A 20,342-nucleotide genomic window follows, 5' to 3' on the forward strand; every position below is an offset into this window, starting at 1 on the left:
GGAAGATAAAAACATGTCAGAGGATGAAATACATTAAAATGAAATTGAGGATGAAATATACTTATTAGGAGATACAAATTCAAGTGTGTGGTAGATATTAATGTTCACTGATATTTCTTGTTTTCTCTTTTTCACTGCCATATTGAAAGATTCCACATTTACATACTTTGACTTTAGATATGATCATGTAACTTACTTGGTCAAAGAAATGAAAGCATATGAGTTATTCCATGTGAATCATTTAGAAAACAGTTTCCTCCATTCTTTATGTTCTCTCTTAAAAGGTAGTTATGGATATATTGAAATGGTCATAAATAATGCAACAAATAAAATATCCAAAGTCTTCTGTGACCTATAGTAAGCGGTAGCTCTAACCCAAAGATGGGCAGAACTTGGTAACAAGACAGGGTTAACCATTTACCCAATTAATTTATATATATTTTTTTCCTTCTTTGAGACAGGTCTTGCTTTTGTCACCCAGGCTGGAGTGCAGTGGCACGATTGCCTCCCATGTTCAAGCAATTCTCCTGCCTCAGCCTCTTGAGTAGCTGAGACTACAGAAACCCACCACTATCCCCAGCTAATTTTTGTATTTTTAGTAGATGTGGGGTTTCACCATGTTGGCCAGGCTGGCCTCAAGCTGCTGAACTCAGGTGATCCACCCATCAGCCTCCCAAAGGGCTAGTATTACAGGCATGAAATGCCTGGCCTAATTAACTTATCCTTGAATATTTAGCAATGATGTAGAGACAGTTCCCCAGGAGAAATTCATAGATTCACAGGGTATTTTGCAAGGGTGAAAAATGAACTTTTCTTATGTTAAGCCACTGAGAGTTTGGTGATCTTCATTGCCATAGCATAATCTAGGCTATCTGGTCCACCACAAAGGTAGGTTTATGGAAGTAAATGGTTGATGTAGGATGGATGACAAGATCCCTGAGGGAGACAAGGTCATGGAAGGTGAGGCCAAGGTGCAGGATAGTCTGTAAAAAGATGTAGATCACCACAAATTATAACAGGATGAGTTTGAAGAGGATGGCAGTAAGCCAAGAACTAAAATTTTTAAGGAATGGAGGATTGATTTGGAGATGCTAAAGGACTGCCACAAGCAGGTGTTGGTAGGGTTATAGTGTGAGAACATAAAATCCAGAAACAGGGAGAGAGATTAAGGAAGAAGAGAGAGAAAAAGTCTTAGAAGTACTGGCCGGGCGCTGTGCCTCACACCTGTAATCCCAGCACTTTGGGAGGCCGAGGCGGGCAGATTATCTGAAGTTAGGAGTTGGAGACCAGCCTGACCAACATGAAGAAACCCTGTTTCTAATAAAAATACAAAAAAATTGTGCAGGCATGGTGGCACATGCCTGTAATACCAGCTACTTGGGAGGCTGAGGCAGGAGAATCACTTGAACCTGGAAGGCAGAGGTTGTGGTGAGCCGAGATCGTGCCATTGTACTCCAGCCTGTCCAACAAGAGCAAAACTCTGTATCAAAAAAAAAAAAAAAGTATCAACAATTATACATAGGAAATTCTTATTAGAAAATCACTTTGTGCATTCATCAAATAAAATGTATTCTGAAATATTTCTCTTGTTTCAGAACTTTCAAGCCTCCAATTTTTGAAATAAAATCTTCCTAGCCTTCTGATCATGGAAATTACATTAAAATATGTTCAAAATAGACTTCTTATTCTGGAATCCCCGTGCAATAAGGGATTATGTGGACTTAATTTGTAATGCTCTCATATAATTTACAAATCATGGACTGCACTAATTTAACTTCCAGTTTTTAAAATTCCCAGTTCAGTTCCAATATTTGCCTTTGCTATTAATAAATTAAGAAATGCAAATTTATTCTATATTTGGAATAATGTAATGTGACTGAATTCTTTTTACATAAATTTGCATATATTTCATTTTCCTTTTCAAAAACTATGAGTCATATATTTGGCTAATTTAATCTTTGGTGTATTTTATTGTTAAGAGGTTAAGTAGTTTGGGCAGCATGTTAAATATTTTTGCATATTTAGTCCTTTTGCTTGCTTTTGTTGAAAACTTGACAACTTTAGAAATATGAAGAGAAATTATGTGTGTATATTACTCTGCTTTCATGCTACTAATAAAGACATTTCTGAGACTGGGAAGAAAAACAAGATTTAATTGGACTTACAGTTCCACATGGCTTGAGTGGGGGAGCCTCAGAATCATGGCAGGTGGAGAAAGCTACTTCTTACATAGCAGCAGCAAGAGAAAATGAGGAAGAAGCAAAAGTCGAAATCCCTGTTGAAGCAAATGAACATAGAAACAACATACCAAAACTTGTGGTAAACAAGAAAAGTATAGTAAGAGGCAAGTTTATAGCAATAAATGCCTACATAAGAACCATAAATAAATTCATATAGTATTTTGGAAAATACTGTAATTTTAGGACTTAATTATAAAGGTTGATTCAAATCTCCATATCCACCAGAAATCATTAGATGATGTCCTACAGAATCCATATTTAATTATATTTTTACCTATATATTTACTTCTTCTGATTTTGTCTTTTTAGAAATAAAAAATACATGAACTCTCTATTTGCTTTATGAAGCCACTTGCAAAGATTAAATTTCCTTGATATAATGTTTATAGCAATCTATGAAAAGTGTGTTAATTTTTCAGAAGTAAGTGATGCTCTTAATTTTGACAATTAGAATGAGGGAGGAAGCAGAATCCTGTAATTTTCCTAACACCTGTCATTAGGCTTTGCTTGGTTCCCAGCTCTAATAAGAATGCTTATTTTTAATGAGAAAATATTCAGTATGTACTGCATTGTCTTGCCCTATGTTTTAGTTAACCCTGTGACAATCTTGTGAGGTAGAATTTATTACCATTTTATTCTATGAAGCCGTGAGTTAGTAACTTGCTCCAAGTTACGCAGCTAGGAAATGGAGGTGTTGCTACACAATTAAGTCTGTTTCTAGGCACTACTTTCTAACTACCAACCATTTCTCAAGGTATGTTCTTCAGATGACTTCTTATGCTTTATAAAATGCAATTCAGGGAGTCAGTATTAGTGATTAACTAGAATCTACATTTTTACTAATCTACTCCAGGAATTCTGGCATACCTAATTTGAGAACAACCACAATAACTATTACAAATGGCCTTGCTTACTCAGTTGCTGGGTGACTGGTTCCCAACTTTCCTTTACTCTCTAGACTCAATCTCTACCTCAGACATAGGAAATAAAGTCTATGGCCCTGCAGCGGCTAGCACCGCGTCAGCACTGAGTTTATCATGATGAATTTCTTTTTCTGCTAAGTGAACTCTTGTGCCTTTTAAAGCACAGGAAATTAGACTCTCCTGATTTATTTATTTATTTACTAGCTCTGGCTAGAAATGACCAAACACATTTATTTATTTATTTTTATTATTATACTGTAAGTTCTGGGGTACATGTACAGAACATGCAGGTTTCTTACATGAATATACATGTGCCAAGGTGGTTTGCTACATCCATCACCCCGGCATCTACATTATGTATTTCTCCTAATGTTATCCCTCCCCTATTGCCCCACCCCCTTCTATACCTCCCCTAGTCCCCCACAACCAACAGACCCCACTGTGCGATGTTTCCCTCCCTGTGTCCATGTGTTCTCATTGTTCAACACCCACTTATGAGTGAGAACATGCGGTGTTTGATTTCCTCTTCTTGTGTGAGTTTGCTGAGAATGATGATTTCCAGCTTCTACTATGTCCTTACAAAGGACATGAACTCATCCTTTTTTATGGCTGCGTAGTATTCTAGGGTATATATGTGCTACATTTTCTTTATTCAGTTTATCATTTATGGGCATTTGGGTTGGTTCCATGTCTTTGCTATTGTGAACAGTGTTGTAATAAACATACATGTACATGTGTCTTTATAACAGAATAATTTATAATCCTTTGGGTTATTCCAATGACTTGGATGAGCCATGCCCTAAGCTATGTCATATTTCCTTTTTAAAATATAATACAGCAAATCTTTCATATAGGAACACACTGTATAATTCTGTAAGATTAGTGAGCCCATTAGGTGAGACATAGAAACAATGTTTGAGTGACATACTCTTTTAAAATTCCTGAGCCCCAGACAAAGAGCAGTATAATAGAATTTTTGCTCACTTACTTGCATGTTCAAGCAAATATTATTTGATGTAAATGTGGCATATATTCCCTATGTTGTGCATTCTTAGATGCTATCTCAAATGTTTAAAATCTCTTACAATGTTTTCTCTGAAGATTCCATAATTGTACAATAAAGATAACATCTCTTAAGATCACCATGGGATACCTATTAACAAATATATTCAATAGGAAAAGGCATTTTCTCCCTAGAACTTAATTCAAGAGGTAAAATGTAATAACTAAGGCATTTTAGCTATAAATTACAATGAGAAGATTTCAAGATATGCCATATATTTTAAAAAATATTTTTATATATAATACATAATTTTATATACAATTTTTGCTATTTACTACTTGTCTAACTCTGATCTTTCAAGTAACCACAAATTCCATGAATCTCAGTTGAACATCATTTCTTTTGCAATTTTTTCACTAACTCTTCATGTTTTCTGTTCCTTCTCATATCCCCTTTCTATTATTATATATTTCTCTTTTGGGGCTTCATTTATGTTGGCTCTAAGACATAGTCAATAGAATGAATAAAACATATTAAGGAACCCCTAAACCAGTCAAGATTTATTTCCAATGATTACTCAAGTTGAATTAATTATCATGCCTTTTGTGAATAATTTATAAACCAAGAATGAATAGGATCATTGATTGGGATGAGTTCCTGTAGATTTATAAATCATTATTCATTACTCATAGTAATATAAAGAAAGGGCTTTACACTTCATTGGTGCATTATCACAAAATTCTCCAGCAGCAATTGAGAAAGAATAGTTGAGTGAATGACACTTTTTGGCACAGCAACCTATAATAGTAAAACTTAGGACAAATGCATAGTGAGATATATGTATAACCTCTAGATAGTTGCTAGGGAAGTTTATAATGTTTTCCCTACCTCTCTGTTCAGGAAGACCCAGAGAAAGATTGGGATATTTTTAGGGCACAGACTTTTGACTAAGAAGTGACTGCTTCTTTTCTTCTTTTATCTTCTCCTGTTGCCCCATATATGAAACCTTTCCTGGGACAGTTGGTAAGGTGAACTGTAAAATAAAGGTAGAAGAGTTGCCTATGTCAAGATTATCATTAGTGTGCAGTTGTCACCACTTTGATTAAAGACTCTTACTCCAAAGCAGAGTAATTTATCTTCAGTAAATTACCTTTAAGTGGTTTATCAGGGTCAACAAAACTAAAACCAATACTCTATGAAAATTGAAGAATAGTATGGCAGGCTAAGTAACTCCTTAAAAATATCTGTACATAATCCACGGAACCTGCTAATGGGTTATATTAGCGGTAAAAAGAACATATAAGAAAGCAAAGGAACAACCAAACAAGTACCTTCAAATGTCATTAAGGTTACTGATCAATAGGGCAATTATCCTGGATTATCTGGGTGGGCCCAATAATCTATTAAGATGATCTACCTATCCAATCACATTAAGTAGAGAACTTTCCCCAGCTGGAGTCAAAGATGTATGGATGTGGCAGATTCCAAGCTTAAGAAAGACTTGACCCACCACTGTTATTTTGAGAGTTAGGGAACAGTAACAGTGTAAAGACTGAGCAAGGTCTCTAGGAGCTCATGGTAAGCAAGAGAAAGAATGCAGAAAGCTTCTAGGAGCAAACACTTTTTGGTTGATGGCCAACCAGGAAACAATATCTTACAACTTCAAGGAATTGAAGTAAGCTAACAACTTGAATGGAGTTTGAATTGAATTATTTCCCAGGTTTTCCAATAAGAAACAGTCCTTCCAACACCTTAATTGTGTCCTAGTGAGCCCATGTCAGATTTCTAACCTACAAAGCTATAAGATAATAGGTAAATGTTCTTTGAAGCTATGGTAATTTGATGGCAGCGATATAAAACAAATCCCAACAGTAACTTAGTATCACTTTTTGACTTGAGCAAGTTACTCACCTTCTCTTTTCGTCTACTTTCCCATTTGTAAAATGGATGCAATAAGGGTATTTTTTTTTCTTTCTTTTTTTTGGAAAGAAAGAAAGAAAAAGGAGTGAAGGGGAGGAAGAAAGAGGAAGAAAAAGAGGGAGAGAGAACGGGAATGTAGCTTTATTCTAAAAATGGGTATTAATAATGGCCGATCAATATTTTGTGTATTTAAAATGGAGAGCTCTATAAATATTTATTGAGTTTACTTGTTCCAGATCTGAGTTCAAGTCCTGGATATCCTTATTAATTTTCTGACTCGTTGAGTCTAAATCTCTTTATGGGTCTAATGTATCTGGGTGTTAGGATCATTAGCTCTTATTGTTGCATTGATCCTTTTACCACTATATCTTTGTTGCTTTGAAATCTATTTTATCAGATGCAAAAATTGCAATTCCTGCTTTTTATTTATTTATCTATTTTTGCTCTCCATTTGGTTGGTAAATCTTTCTCCATCCCTTTGTTTTGAGCCTTTGTGTATCTTTGGATGTGAAATGGGTCTGGATGTAGCATACCATTAGGTTTTGGCTGTATCTTTTAATTGGGGGATTTAGTCAACTTAAATTTAGGGTTACTGCCATTTGATGTTAACTGGTTATTTTATCCATTCGTTGATGTAAATTCTTCTTTATGTTGATGCTCTTTGCTTTTTGGTATATTTTTAAAAAGGCTAAAACTGGTTGTTCCTTTCTATGTGTAATGCTTCTTTCAGAAGCTCTTGTAAAGCCAGCCTGGTGGTAATAAAATCTCTGAGTACTTGCTTGTTCATAAAAGATTTTATTTTTCCTTCAATTGTGAAGCTTAGTTTGGCAGGATATGAAATTCTGGGCTGAAGGTTCTGTTCTTTAAGGATGTTGAATATCGGCCCCACTCTCTTCTGGCTTGTAGAGTTTCTGCTGAGAGATCTGCTGTAAGTCTAATAGGCTTCCCTTTGTGGGTAACCTGACCTTTCTCTCTGGCTGCCCTTAGTATTTTCTCCTTTGTTTCAACCCTGGTGAATCTAACAATTATGTGCCTTTGGGTTGCTTTTCTTGAGGAATATCTTTGTGGTGTTCTCTGTATTACCTGGGATTGAATATTGTGCTGCTTTGCTAGATTCAGAAAGTTTTCCTGAATAATATCGTGAAGAGTATTTTCCAGTTTGGATTCATTCTCTTCGTCGTATTCAGGTGCACCTATCAAACATAAATTAGGTCTTTTCACATAGTCCCATATTTCTTGGAGACTTTGCTCATTCCTTTTTATCCTTTTTTCTCTATACTTGTCTTTTTGTTTTATTTCATTAAGTAGGTCTTCGACCTCTGATATCTTTTCTTCTGCTTGATCAATTCGGCTATTCGAACTTGTGCATATTTCACTAAGTTTTTGTGTTGTGTTTTTCAATTCCGTTAGTTCATTTATATTCCTCTCTATATTGTCTATTCTTGTTAGCATTTTGTCAAACCTTTTTTCAAAGTTCTTAGTTTCTTTACATTGGGTTAGAACAAAATTTTTTTTTTTTTTGTAGAGGTGAGGAACTAGGATGTTGAAAAGTAAAAAAAGAAGAGAAGGAGAGGAAGAAAGAGGAAGAAAAAGAGGGAGAGAGAACAGGAATATTGCTTCATTCTAAAAATCGGTATTAATAATGGCTGATCAAGTTTTTTAACTCCCAGAAGTTTCTTATCATCCACCTTCTGAAGCCTACTTCTGTTAATGGCACACAGTCCTTTTCCATCAGGGCTTGTTCTGTTGCTGATGAGGAACTGTAATCCCTTGTAGAGGGAGAGGGGTTCTGATTTTGGGTATTCTCAGCCTTTTTAGGCTGGTTTCTTCCCTTTGTTATAAATTTATCCATCTGGGCCAGGCGCGGTGGCCCAAACCTGTAATCCCAGCACTTTGGGAGGCCAAGGTGGGTGGATCACGAAGTCAAGAGATCGAGACCATCCTGGTCAACATGGTGAAACCCCGTCTCTACTAAAAATACAAAAAATTAGCTGGGCATGGTGGTGCATGCCTGTAATACCAGCTACTCAGGAGGCTGAGGCAGGAGAATTTCCTGAACCGAGGAGGCAGAGGTTGCAGTGAGCCAAGATCGCACCATTGCACTCCAGCCTGGGTAACAAGAGTGAAACTCCATCTCAAAAAAAAAAAAAAAAAAAAAAATGTATCCATCTGTCGTCTTTACAATTACTGCCTTTCTAGTTGGGTTTCTGAGTGGACATCCAGTTTATTGATTCCCAGCACTGGAATTCAAGCAACCTACTGCGCCCGCCAAAACAGCGGCGTTAAGACTGATGGTGCTCTTCTGCCCGGGAATCTCCTCCCTTTACTCTGCATGAAGAGCTGCCATGCTAAGGCCCCGGCAAAACCGCTGCACTGGCCACAAGAGTCGTGCTGGCGACCCTCAGTACTCCTCCACTGGGAATCTTCTGGTCTGTGAGTGACGAAAATTCGTCTGAAAGTGTGGTGTCCTCTCGTCCTCTGCTCTTTCACTGGGAGCTACAATCCCGAGCTGTTAGCGATCTGCCATCTTGGATTAATCTTCAATAAGGGTATTTAATTCTGGATTGTTGTGCTATGTGATTGTTAGACATGTGTCATTAACTCTAGTTACATAGGAATAGATGTAATAGAGCCAAATGGCTTGCAGAGTGCAGTAAAATGAAACAAGTGAAGTGAAGGAAGTAAATGCCATGCTACATATAAAATAATCATATTTTATTAAATTGGATGGAGATAAAAGAGGAAGCCTACATTTACACATGGAGAGTGGCTTCAGTTCATGTGAGGTATGTTTTTCTGACAATATCCTAACAGCTGGAACTAAAAATTTTCAGGCTTAATCATTTCAAGAAAAACAGAGTACTCTGTTACCTTTCTAGAGTTGTGTAATTGGCAACAGTGTTAACAGTTTATAATTCTGTCATTCAAAATTCTTCAAAAGCATGCAATTATTCACTCTTTGGGAGGCCTTATAATCATATAAAACTTGTATGTATAGTAAATTTAATATTATTTAGGATTAATAGAATTTGATTGGCACTGAATGCAGCCACACTGCTCAGATGGTTCTTTCCAAACAGATTTGAAGTGGCAGCTTCATTATAGGCAGTACCCATTGAGTGCAGGTACTATGTCAGAGTCATTAGAAGTCTTGTAATCTTCACATTAAATCCCACTACATAATATAATTTTTTATAGCTAACATAGTCCTGGTTAATTAATGATATGTATGGATTATTGGTTAATTCTTTAATGCACACGACTCTGATATGTAGTAAGCTTGCTTTATGTAGACATGAAAAACAGACCTAAAGATGTTACCTCTAGGCAAATTAACTTGGTCACTTTACAAAGCTTTAGGTTTAAATGTTCTTAATGTTCATTTTCTACTTTCAAAAACTGGCTGATAACCTAAGTAGACTGCCAAAAATTATAAAAGTATGACCTCTATTCTCAGTAATTTAATCACAAATTCTCCACTGGTACTAAATCATGCAGAAGGGAAAACACCTCACACTAAATTACCAATGCTCTTTGATAGGCATTCACAAAGAGAACAACAAAGGAAAAAAAAAAAAGAAAGTCAGGTATATTCTCCTTCACCTCAAAATACACCTGTTTTCTGGATTAACTATGAAAGAATTCAGAGGTTTTACCATAACCCTGATCAAAGACAGACATAGAAAGACACACATTGCTTCTTTGCTAAACTTTCTCAAGATAAGCCTACTATAGGTATTGAATTCTCTTGGATACAGAAAAAATAGAAATCTTAAGTATGTACAAGTGTAAAAGTGTCATTAGTTCATGATGAAATATTCCGGGTTCTATATGGGATTTTAACTTAAACATCGGTTGGTTAATATAGCAGAAATAGTTTAATGGCTTAAAATAATATTCCATTTGTATGATGGTGGGACAGACCTTCACTCTGCAGTGGCATCAGAGAATATGTCCACACTATTCCATCTAAACCCTGGAATAATTGTAATAATACAAATACTACTTACACTATTCAGGTATACTTGAACATAAATATAAGTAATTATTCTTATAATTCAGGTATACCTGAGAAGGAAGAAGTTGAATGTAAATGGAATAGTAGGTAGATAGGGAAGAAAAATCATGAAATTGGCCTCCTCCATAATAAAGGTTAAATCAGCCAAACTTAAGGACTAAAGAGATCTGAGGGACATGGGCTTGGTTTTAGGAAGACAAGATGATTTCATATATTTTACATATAATGTACACTGATGACAATGATGATTATAAAAGCAGCTGCCATTGGGAGCTCAATATGTATTAGACATTACCTTTATTATAAATAAATCATATGAAATAGCTAATATGAGAAATTAGAGAAATTGAGAAATGAGAGATAGGAAAAATTGAAAGTATTCAAGTTAAGCAAAATGCCTAAGGCCAGATATCTAGGAAACTTCATTTTAAAAATCAAAGCCTGCCAGTAGATATATTGTAAAGCAGTAAAGACAATCAACATCTACCACAGTTCCTGATGGGAAGTTCTAATAGAGTGGAGAGGTTAAAAATAATCCATTCTTTGTTATTTTTGCAATTAAATGGTGAAATTTATTGTACCTACCCTTGGGTTTGGGGTGGCTTTAATGACTTGCTTGACCAGTAGAATGAAGCAGAATTCTGTGTTTTGAAGCTTCCATGGCTGTCATTCATGTCTTGAAATACATGAGGCTGAATTCAGTGGCTCATGCCTGTAATCTCAGAACTTTGGGAAGCCAATTCAGGAGGATTCAAACTCAGGAGTTTGAGACCACTGGGCAACATAAGGAGACCCCATTTTTACAAGAAATAAAAATTAACTGTGCCTATGGTCCTAGCTACACAGGAACCTGAGGTGGGAGGATCACTTGAGCACTGAGGTCAAGGCTGCAATGAGTCATGATTGCAAAACTGTACTCCAGCCTTTGTGACAGAATGAGAACTTCTCTCTCTCAGAAAGAAACAAAACAACAACAAAAACATTGGATGATGCTTCATCCAGCCACTTAGAATGCTTGTTCTTGGAGAAGTCAGACTTTATGTAAGAAATATGACTACCCTGAGATATCAGGCCATGACCAAGATATATATGTGGGGAGGCAATGGAGAGAGCAGATGCCTGGCCAACCATAGCTGTTCCAACCATCACAGACCAGGCACCAGCATGTGAGTAAAGAAACATTTAGGGATATTCTAGGCCACAGCAGACATAACCAAAGTTGTGGAAAACTGAAGAAACTTACCAACAGAGAAAACTGTGGGTTCACAGCATATGGCCCTAGTCAAATTGTCCTAGACATCTCCAGCCATTTGAGCCACCCAATCAGAGACCCAAGTCTTTTTGGAGCAGAAATGAGCCATATCTGTTGTTCTTTGCCTAAATTCCTGATAAATGCAATTGAGAGAGCATGATGAGACAGCTGATATTTTATGCCACATAATTTCAGGGTGAACTGTTTTATAGCTAGAGATAACCAGAACATAGATTATACACATAAAAGATAGCAAGACCTGTGAGGGCCAGATTCCAATTATGCCACAATGGCTATATATAAAATTGTATTATTTTGATTTAACAAATATGATATTTATGATGATACAGTTATAGCTCCAATTGACACCAAATGAAGACAGATCTTAAGATTTTATATATATCATGATTTCTTAAATTAAACAAAATGTGACCTGGGGCTCCCTTTGTACCTTAAGTCCCTATACAACAAACTGCCAGGTAGCTTGCTATGTAGACAAACTGAAAACCTAAATTAAGAGTATTTGGTTTTAACAAATAGCTGTCTCAGCTAATTACAGCAGCTGAACTGCAGCCAATCACAGGCTGCTACCTAATTAGACCATGTTAAAATAAGGCAAACTCTGATCTGTGACCAATGAAGCTGTTTCTGTACATCACTTCCCTTTGCTATTTATAAATACTGCCAGCCTAAGTGTTGGGTTAGAACTCTAAGAACCTTGTCTGGTTCTGAAGGCTGCCTCATTGGTGAATCATTCTTTGCTCAATCAAAACCTGTTAAATTTAATTTTCCTAAAGTTTTTTTTTTACCATGTTCATCAAATAGGTGGGAGTCCACATCAGAAATTCTGTGCCATTTGGGGAAACAGAGCTTTTGATGCATAAACTGAGACACATATCCAGTGGTAGTTAATAATGAAAGAGTAGCCATATTGTGTGAAACTATTATGTGTCCAGAACTATGACAGACCTCTTACATTCACAATATACATTTTTCACAAATAACCTAGTCTATATAGAATATAGTCATATTGTGTCATAAAGCTAGCAACTATCTAAGCTGGAATTCAGAACTACTCCATCTGATTTTGAATACAGTTTACTCTTCCACTATATGGTTTGGCTTTACTTGAAGTGATTGGCATCTTAGCAGAGGTACTGAAAGATCAGTTCTTAACCCTATGGAGAAAATCTGAATCCAAGTTCTTAAGTCACTTCTTGGTAGGCTAAGACTGTAAAAAATCACTGTACCCCTGTTCTAAATTGGCTCAAGGAAGAGTAAGTTTGCTCTCATCACAAAATTATTAAATATTTAAGGCAGTGATTATGCAAATTCGCTTGATTTAAGCATCCTCTATTGTAGTAAAAAATAATAACACCACTTTGTACTCCATAAATATATATATATATATCAATTGTCAGAAAAATTAAAAATAAGTAAATTGACTTCAGATTTGGTTGGAGCGTAGACTGTCAATAGAGTATATCAGTGGTGCCAGCCAGCTAAGGCTATGAGGGATAAATGCTGCTCAGAAGATAGTCTATCACTTTGAGATAATCAGATTCTTATTTTCTGATGTAAATATTTAAATGCTGGGTTTATAAATATAAAAATTATTTAATCCTGTCTTCCTCACTTTAATTCAATCACATACACACTTAAATTCTTCTTTCAACCCAGACTATGGGTGGTGAAATTTATCTTATCAGTAAGACAAATGGACTTCAATTAAAGTATTGTTTGTGGTTTGGTCACTTCCTGGTAAAATGGCTTTTTCAAGATACAAATTCATTAAGCCTTGTTTTCTTATCTGTCAAAAGGAGATAAGGATACCTTATCACAAACTAGCTCTAGCTAATGCATGTATAACTCTGTGAGCATAATAATCTTCATAATTTATTTCTTTTTATTATTATATTACTCACAGAATCATAATTTCTTTAAAGACTATAACTATAGGTCAAATTTTATTGATTCCTGTAGCAATCTCTTGAATGCTCAAGTCTTCAAGACATTTTCTTTGTAGGCCAAAAATGGGTCTTAATTTTGGACATGGTGTTTTACTAATCACATGGTTTGAGTTTTTGTTTTATTGAGTTACTGAAAGCAAAAGTTATAATAGCAACTCCATGTTATATAAGCAAAGGGATATTTTTAACTAGTTACAAGAAGAATATCAAGTACATCATAATAGGCAATAATATAAGCTTGGATAACCTCAGAGGAATGTCATGGTTGTCCCTAAAGTTCACATGTTCTTTCCAGCATTTTCTAGTCATTGATAATCTGGTATATATCCAAGAAAATAAAGTGGTACTCCAATGGTAAGGGTCATATAAATCTGTGGTGTTTTTGCAAGTTTTGGGGTTTCTGCACTGCTGGAGGGCCACTGTTCAAAAACACCACTTTTGTCTGTCCTGGATTAAAACACTGGATATAGTTATAGCTCCAACTGCTGCCAAATGAAGATAGTTTTTTGGTTTTTTTTTTGAGACAGAGTCTCACTCTGTTGCCCAGGCTGGAATGCAGTGGTGTGATCTCGGCTTACTGCAACCTCCGTCTCCTGGGTTCAAGCAATTCTCCTGCCTTAGCCTCCCAAGTAGCTGGGATTACCGGTCCCTGCCACCATGCCTGGCTAATTTTTGTATTTTTAGTAGAGACAGGGTTTCACCATGTTTGCCAGGCTGGTCTCGAACTCCTGACCTCAGGTGATCCACCTGCCTTCCCAAAGTGCTGGCATTACAGGCTTGAGCCACCATGCCCAGCCATGAAGACAGATCTTAAAGTTAAGTATCAGAGGTATGTCAGGCATCAACATATGTTTGGGGTTAACATCTACATTGTATTTCTAGTAAGCACTAATAGAGGTAGTTTGTATTGAAATTTAGTATTAAATTATCATCTCTGGAACAGAAGGAGTCAAGGAAGACTATGCATCAGTATTCTTGGGCTTTGACCTAAGAACCAGGACTGCCTCCTGGTCATGAATATTAAGTAACTAAATCAGCAAAGAGAACTTGCCATCTTAAGCACTTATCTGATAGATAGCAAGTTCTAATTCATATATTTATATACATGGAGTAAGCCCTTCATACAGGCCTTGCAGACTACAGCAAAGGACATTTGCTTTCTCCTCATTTCAGGTAAGTTTACTATAATCAGGCCATATCCTTTAGTGCTTTGATTATACATTTTCCAAAGCTGAATGACACATATTAGAAATTGGGTGAGGTAGAACACATAGATCACTTTGCTAGCAAACATTGGGGTGCTGATTTTGGTCCAGATTCTGTTCTAAGCACTTTATTATTTTATTAATTTTTCATTCAACTGTTTACCTATAATTATTTCTTAGTTTTAGATAAGGGAATTGAGATCTAGAGTTAATTAACATGTTGAAAGTCATGCAGTACTGATGCTAGTATTTCTACTCCTGTATATTTGGTTAGAAATTTCATATTATTAATTACTCTGCTGCTTTTAACCACTTTGCTTAATAAAGTCTTGCCAACTGTTAGTTGGTGTGTTTCTAAGAAATCTTCTTACCTTTACTCATATCTTGTAGAAGTTTGAGAACTACATTTTCAGATCATCTTAAAATAAAAAGTACGTAAGCTTATCAGATCACCTTGTTCCAATAATCTTTCAGCCGTGTTGTATGGTTGAGAAATTACTTCGAATACTCAACCTTTTCCCACAAAATTCAATGTTATTTAAAAATTTTCTGTAAACCATATATGTTGGGGTAAAGATATTCATTTATAGGTTATCTGCTGGCACTTTCAACTCTAGAGATCAGAGACTCTCTGGAGCCATTGTCATGACTCTGAAACTAATAAATATTTAAATAGGGATCATGAACAAAAAGAATAACTCTTTTGGTCTTAATGTGTGACATCGTTTATTTGAATATAAGCCTGAAATTAGTATATTGGAATTATTTTCTATTGATCTATAACACAAGTTTTAAACATACTGTAAGACCAGTTTATAAAAAAAATTGACTGAACTAATAAGAGACTATAGCACTATCCCACATTAATTGCTCAATTTAAACAGAAAACAGAAATTCTGTAATATAATACACTTTGTTGAATTTGATATAGTAGTAATTACCCACTATATTACTATAATACTAGATAACTGAAAATATTAATTTGCAAAAACATTAAGATACAGCCTCTTTAAATCTCAAGGGTCACTATGATGTATTTTTTTATGAAATATTTTGAAATTTTAAAAATTGATACTTAAAGAGGTATAATTTGGTTATATAAAAATTTTGTAGCATAAAATTACTTATTACCAATCAAATGACTGCATAAATGAACAATATCTTTCGCTGATCTTTCTAAAGCACAATATGAGTTAAACCTTGTCTTGTTTTTATTTTGATGCTGCTCTTTTTCTTTTTGAGACGGAGTTTCGCTCTTGTTACCCAGGCTGGAGTGCAATGGCGCGATCTCAGCTGACCACAACCTCTGCCTCCTGGGTTCAGGCAATTCTCCTGCCTCAGCCTCCTGAGTAGCTGGGATTACAGGCACATGCCACTGTGCCCAGCTAATTTTTTGTATTTTTAGTAGAGACAGGGTTTCACCATGTTGACTGGGATGGTCTCGATCTCTTGACCTTGTGATCCACCCACCTCGGCCTCCCAAAGTGCTGGGATTACAGGCATGAGCCACTACGCCCAGCTGATGCTGCTCTTTTTTTTAAATAAAAATTATTTCACTGAGTCTTTAGTATTGACAAAGATTATGATATGTGAGATTTGCTCAATACCAAAAGTTGCAGGCAGAAAGAAACCCTACAAACTTAAATGTAACATTTTATCCTACATTTCTAATAAAAAGTTTAAAAATAAAATTAAGAATCATTTCTGAAGTAATTTGATAGCAAAAGCAGAATTATTTCTCTGCTTTTCTCAATACTACAAGAAAATCTGGCATTCAAAAATCTGGTGTCCAGATGCCCTATGGTTAAAAGTAAAACCTACCATGACAGTAGTGACTCTAGGGAGCAGATGATGAGAATTAACACAATTAGAAAGCCATGATCACTGCTCATATCAGGTTCTATCACCTCCCAAACATGGGAGAAAATCTTACTTTAAGAAGATGAATTTTACTGTGTTCAGAGTAAGCATACTAGAATATAATTCTCCCAGCTGGATGGCTCTGTTTCGAAATTTAGTTTAGAAGGGAACCCTGTCCCTTTCCCCACTGCCTCAATGCACACCACTTTATTCCTCCTGTGAACAATAGCACTGATCTTCATCGTACTGTGTGGTTTTTGTGTATCTCGTATGCTGTTCACTTTGAACAAATTTCAGTTCTAATTTGCTAATTAAACTAAGTGTGTGTGTGTCTGTGTGTGTGTGTGTGTGTGTGTGTGTGTATGTCTTATTTTTAAATGAACAACATATTGGGATATCAGATGTCAGTATAGTGGAGCCTGGAAGAGTTCATGGATACTCTCTGTGACTTGAGATGAGCCTGTAATAAGGAGTTAAAAACCTGAATTCTAGGCTTGAGGCTGATTGTCTAGCATACTGGGCTTTGGCAATCAGCCCCTCCATCATTATTCTGTACCCTGTTACCATCACACAAAGCCATGTTTTCTTACACATAAAATGAGTGTTGAACAAGATGCATCCAGGGACTATACTACGTTGAATGAAAGATGAGTTACTCAAATAAAGTTGTCCTTGAAAATTGAGGGCAAGGACAAAATCATATATTTAATTTATATTTCCTTCCTCAGTGAATGATTGTATTAAGCTGCTGTCTAAGACATGGGAGCTTAATACATATTTGTCAACCTATTACATACTTGTAAACCTAATATACTGATAGAGACACTGACGATAAATAGACACAGACTCAAAGTCTACTACTTCATTCTCTCTGCTTCTTTCTCTTTTCCTTTCTTTTTTCCTGCCCCCTTCTTTTGAATTTTATCTACTGAAAGCTAGAGTAAATTCTTTCAATTTTTCATGTTCTAACCAAAAACAAGAGTGAATAGATGACCAAGGGCTAACCACAGATAGATAAATTTATTTGTTTCTGATCTCAGAGCAAGACATGGATATTCATTTGAAAAGAATTGTAAACTCCTACAAATCAAAGTTCTCTTTTTGACTTCTCTGAAATCTTGCCCCATCTCCTTTGCCCAGTGTGGTTCTTTGTACATAAAACTGCTTAATAGTTTTGTTTTTTTTTATTTGGTTGGTTGGTGATTGCAATCATGTCGATAAACCAAGAAAAAAGAATCCTTAAGCCAAGGAGTGTAATGCCTTCCAGCATAGAAATATTTTAAAATATTGAATACAGATTTCATCTACATGCATATTTGAATCAAATTTGACTCTGTTGGTGTCCCCTAGTCTAGTATCATGTGGTGTGCAATCCAGCCAACCAGACAAGAGGTTTGAAAACACAATAAAGTCTACATTAACTATAAGGCAAAATGATCAAATTTTCTTTCATAGTTTTAAAGCAACAAGTTTTCATCTTTATGACCCGCTAACAGCTAGCTTTCACAGTTACACTTAAGTGAAGTAAGTGCAGTGATTGCCTACAAGGATATCATAATGTTAGACTATAACAACTATTGGCTGGGCTCAGTGGCTCAAGCCTGTAATCCCAGCATTCTGGGAGGCCGAAGCGGGTGGATCACGAGGTCAAGAGATTGAGACCATCCTGGTCAACATGGTGAAACCCCGTCTCTACTAAAAATACAAAAAATTAGCTGGGCATGGTGGTGCAGGCCTGTAATCCCAGCTACTCGGGAGGCTGAGGCAGGAGAATTGCCTGAACCCAGGAGGCGGAGGTTGCAGTGAGCCAAGATTGTGCCATTGCACTCCAGCCTGGGTAACAAGAGCAAAACTGTGTCTCAAAAAATAATAATAATAAAAAATAAAAATAAGAATGTAACAACTATTTTTCAAACAAAATAAAAATGACTACATTCAACAGAAAATGCATGCAATAGTTTAATATGATCATAATGATGCAAGTTTCTTAAATTAATTGAATGTCATTTATCCAAAACAGAAAACAAAAATACATTTTACACAAGAAATATTTTTTACATGTAGTGGCATTATTATTCTTTATATTGACTACCTATAACTGTAAAAAATTTTAAGGTACTTTGAGGAGCTTATAAATAAGAAAAACTGTGTGAAATACAGTTAGTTTCATTTCTAAGTTAAGTGCATTTATTGAATGTCAACACTATGGTGAGCAGTAACTTTATAATTGTGTTTAATCTGGAAACATTTATTGATTACTTTCTCTGCACAAGGCAGAGTGTTAGAAGTTTTGGAGCCACAAAATTAAATTGGATAAGTTCATCTTTCAAGTTGCCTATATTGTATTAGAAGGGACAAATTGATATACAATCTTTTATGTATGTATGCCTTATCGTCATTTAAAATAATCTTGTCTATCTTAAAACAAAAATTAAACTACTTAAGAAGCTGAATATGGATAATTTTTTTCTGATAATGAAAGAAACTTTAAATGGTTTTCTTAAGGCAAACCAATCATGTATCAAAGGAATCAAAATTTTAAAGGGCTCAAAATTTCATTCTGAAACAAGGATAGACTTTACTAAAGTCATATACCTGCTTTCTTTTCTAGCCTAGGAGCTTTCATCTGGAGGCGTGTTTATCTCGGGCTTTCAACAGATGCCTTTCTCAGGTGTCTCTGTGAAGGTTTCTTATGGGGAGACATAAAGGACATTGAAGACACTTTTCTTCACCACACTCTGACTGAAGTACTCAGAACTTTTTAACTCTTAGCTCTTTACCTTTACCTTCCTCCCACCATCCTCAACAACTTGGTCCCTGTGGTCCATAAAAGCATTTTTGTGGAGCTCCTTTGTTGTGAGATAACCCCTCATTATGGAACAGTGTGTCAGTAGAAGATTGCTGATCCACTCAATCCTCTACTGACACACTGTTCCATAAGGAAAATGGAATACTGAGGGGAATCAGAGGTTTCTCTGGTTTAGCTTCTTGCTTATACTGCTGCAGTAAATGATAAATGGCTTAATTGCTTCTTTTATTTTGGCTTGTGGTTTTAGTTAGTTACTCTGATACCTGGTAACACAAGATTCTCCATTTCAGCTGAAGCTTTGACAAAACTTTCTACCTTTCTTGAGTCTTCAAATATTTGCAACTGACCACCTTCTGTCAGACACTTTACTTGGTATTATGTGGCAATAAGGAACTAAGAATTTAGTATCAGAAACACTCAAATCAATATTTGCAGGTTAGTAGAGTAAGAGCTATGACTGAAAGTGCAAAGGATTAATGAGCAGAATTAAATAAGTCAAATCATAATCAAACACATTGTCCTGACCAATAAAGTTGGGATGTGAAGAATGAATAGGTCTTAAGAAAATGCTAGGGAAAGTGCATTTCAGGCATAAGGGGCAATGTAAACAAAGGCACAGAGTCATGAAACAGCATTACGACAAAAGCATCAAAAAATTAGTTGTAACAAAGTGAAGGATATGTTTTGGGGTGTTGGAAATAAGGCTAAAGAGAATGGCAAAGGAAGCTCGAGGCAATGCCCCTTTGCAGTAGATAAAAATCTATGAAAGTACTCTAATTATTTTTATATTTTTATTGAGATGCAGTTCACATAACATAAAATTCACCATATGTCATTTTTAAAAGTATAATTTAGTGATGTTAAGTGTATTGACAACGTGGTGCAGCCATCAATACTACCTCATTGCAGAGTGTTTCCATCACTCCAACGAGAAACCTCACACCTTCAAATTGTCCTTTTCCATGTCTCCTGGAAACCACTAACCTACTTTCTATATCTATGGGTTTGTCTATTCTGGATATTTAACAAATTGAATTATACAATATGTGGTCTTTCATGACTGGCTTCTTTCATTTGGCATGATGTTTTCAAGATTCATTCATATTGTAATGCATCCATACTTCATTCCTCTTAAGAACTGA

Source organism: Callithrix jacchus, chromosome 12, assembly GCF_049354715.1.
Source record: "Callithrix jacchus isolate 240 chromosome 12, calJac240_pri, whole genome shotgun sequence".
In the NCBI taxonomy this organism is placed as follows: Eukaryota; Metazoa; Chordata; class Mammalia; order Primates; family Cebidae; genus Callithrix; species Callithrix jacchus.